Source organism: Pseudophryne corroboree, chromosome 6, assembly GCF_028390025.1.
Source record: "Pseudophryne corroboree isolate aPseCor3 chromosome 6, aPseCor3.hap2, whole genome shotgun sequence".
Lineage (NCBI taxonomy): Eukaryota > Metazoa > Chordata > Amphibia > Anura > Myobatrachidae > Pseudophryne > Pseudophryne corroboree.
The window spans coordinates 38,916,110-38,918,609 of record NC_086449.1 but is presented as its reverse complement, the minus strand read 5'-3'; the positions used below and the strand labels follow the sequence as shown (position 1 = coordinate 38,918,609).

The 2,500-nt window shown below is 32.8% G+C and overlaps 4 non-coding genes across 4 annotated transcripts in view; all 4 read right to left on the bottom strand.

Annotated features, from left to right (window-relative positions):
* Positions 1 to 37, bottom strand: part of TRNAW-CCA (transfer RNA tryptophan (anticodon CCA)) — a 72-nt gene extending 35 nt beyond the window's left edge. Inside the window, exon 1 of the tRNA in view lies at positions 1 to 37. This exon is cut by the window's left edge and continues 35 nt beyond it. This is a non-coding gene — a tRNA (tRNA-Trp).
* Positions 38 to 612: 575 nt separating this feature from the next.
* TRNAW-CCA (transfer RNA tryptophan (anticodon CCA)) lies at positions 613 to 684 on the bottom strand. Its single transcript has one exon. It is a non-coding gene; the product is annotated as a tRNA-Trp (tRNA).
* Positions 685 to 1,257: 573 nt separating this feature from the next.
* Positions 1,258 to 1,329, bottom strand: TRNAW-CCA (transfer RNA tryptophan (anticodon CCA)). Its single transcript has one exon. It is a non-coding gene; the product is annotated as a tRNA-Trp (tRNA).
* A 566-nt stretch (positions 1,330 to 1,895) lies between these two features.
* TRNAW-CCA (transfer RNA tryptophan (anticodon CCA)) lies at positions 1,896 to 1,967 on the bottom strand. The gene has a single exon. It is a non-coding gene; the product is annotated as a tRNA-Trp (tRNA).
* Between the last annotated feature and the right edge of the window lie 533 nt (positions 1,968 to 2,500).

The following is a 2,500-nucleotide window of genomic DNA, read 5'->3' as shown; positions in this document are numbered from 1 at the left end:
TCTGGAGTCAGACGCGCTACCGTTGCGCCACGAGGTCATTTATGAGCAATAGCTTGTTTACTGATTGCGGTGCTTTAGACGATAAATATACTTTCTGTAAAAACTGAATCAAGAATTTGGTTATTGATAAGCAAACAAGCCCACATCTTTGCTTCCATAACCAAAGAATATGACTGTTTGTTTTTCCTTAAATGTAAAGTCATTATTCTTAGCAAAATAAGTAAGCTGAAAGGAAAAATTGATCAAAAAAATCAAATTACTTCTAAATGTCTTACAAAATAAAGTAATTGTTGGTGTTAGCACTTATGTAAAATTTTGAAGATGTAAGTTACCGGAATTGAAATGATGCAATATGAAACAAAACTTAATCATAAAGAAACCAAGAGTACAGAGTATGCTTCAATGTCAAGATATGGTGATGTCAAATTAACTGGGTATTTTTTGTATAAGTATTATGAGAAATGAGCAGAATGGGCATTTATTATGAAACTGTGCAGGTGATATAGTTATCCCTATGAGCAAATATCACATTACAGAAGGTGGATGACAGACTTGGCAATTTGTTTCTTTTATGGTGTTTCATTTGGTAAATTTCATCTTCAAAATGGTAATTGACCCCGACGTGATTTGAACACGCAACCTTCTGATCTGGAGTCAGACACGCTACCGTTGCGCCACGAGGTCATATATGAGCAATGGTTTGTTTACTGATTGCGGTGCTTTAGACGATAAATATACTTTCTGTAAAAACTGAATCAAGAATTTGGTTATTGATAAGCAAACAAGCCCACATCTTTGCTTCCATAACCAAAGAATATGACTGTTTGTCTTTCCTTAAATGTAGTCATTATTCTTAGCAAAATAAGTAAGCTGAAATGAAAAATTGATCAAAAAAATCAAATTACTTCTAAATGTCTTACAAAATAAAGTAATTGTTGGTGTTAGCACTTATGTAAAATTTTGAAGTTGTAAGTGACCGGAATTGAAATGATGCAATATGAAACAAAACTTAATCATAAAGAAACCAAGAGTACAGAGTATGCTTCAATGTCAAGATATGGTGATGTCAAATTAACTGGGTATTTTTTGTATAAGTATTATGAGAAATGAGCAGAATGGGCATTTATTATGAAACTGTGCAGGTGATATAGTTATCCCTGTGAGCAAATATCACATTACAGAAGGTGGATGACAGACTTGGCAATTTGTTTCTTTTATGGTGTTTCATTTGGTAAATTTCATCTTCAAAATGGTAATTGACCCCGACGTGATTTGAACACGCAACCTTCTGATCTGGAGTCAGACGCGCTACCGTTGCGCCATGAGGTCATTTTTGAGAAATGGTTTGTTTACTGATTGCGGTGCTTTAGACGATAAATATACTTTCTGTAAAAACTGAATCAAGAATTTGGTTATTGATAAGCAAACAAGCCCACATCTTTGCTTCCATAACCAAAGAATATGACTGTTTGTCTTTCCTTAAATGTAAAGTCATTATTCTTAGAAAAATAAGTAAGCTGAAAGGAAAAATTGATCAAAAAAATCAAATTACTTCTAAATGTCTTACAAAATAAAGTAATTGTTGGTGTTAACACTTATGTAAAATTTTGAAGATGTAAGTTACCGGAATTGAAATGATGCAATATGAAACAAAACTTAATCATAAAGACACCAAGAGTACAGAGTATGCTTCAATGTCAAGATATGGTGATGTCAAATTAACTGGGTATTTTTTGTATAAGTAGTATGAGAAATGAACATTTATTATGAAACTGTGCAGGTGATATAGTTATCCCTGTGAGCAAATATCACATTACAGAAGGTGGATGACAGACTTGGCAATTTGTTTCTTTTATGGTGTTTCATTTGGTAAATTTCATCTTCAAAATGGTAATTGACCCCGACGTGATTTGAACACGCAACCTTCTGATCTGGAGTCAGACGCGCTACTGTTGCGCCACAAGGTCATTTATGAGCAATGGTTTGTTTACTGATTGCGGTGCTTTAGACGATAAATATACTTTCTGTAAAAACTGAATCAAGAATTTGGTTATTGATAAACAAACAAGCCCACATATTTGCTTCCATAACCAAAGAATATGACTGTTTGTCTTTCCTTAAATGTAGTCATTATTCTTAGCAAAATAAGTAAGCTGAAAGGAAAAATTGATCAAAAAAATCAAATTACTTCTAAATGTCTTACAAAATAAAGTAATTGTTGGTGTTAGCACTTATGTAAAATTTTGAAGTTGTAAGTGACCGGAATTGAAATGATGCAATATGAAACAAAACTTAATCATAAAGAAACCAAGAGTACAGAGTATGCTGCAATGTCAAGATATGGTGATGTCCAATTAACTGGGTATTTTTTGTATAAGTATTATGAGAAATGAGCATTTATTATGAAACTGTGCAGGTGATATAGTTATACCTGTGAGCAAATATCACATTACAGAAGGTGGATGACAGACTTGGCAATTTGTTTCTTTTATGGTGTTTC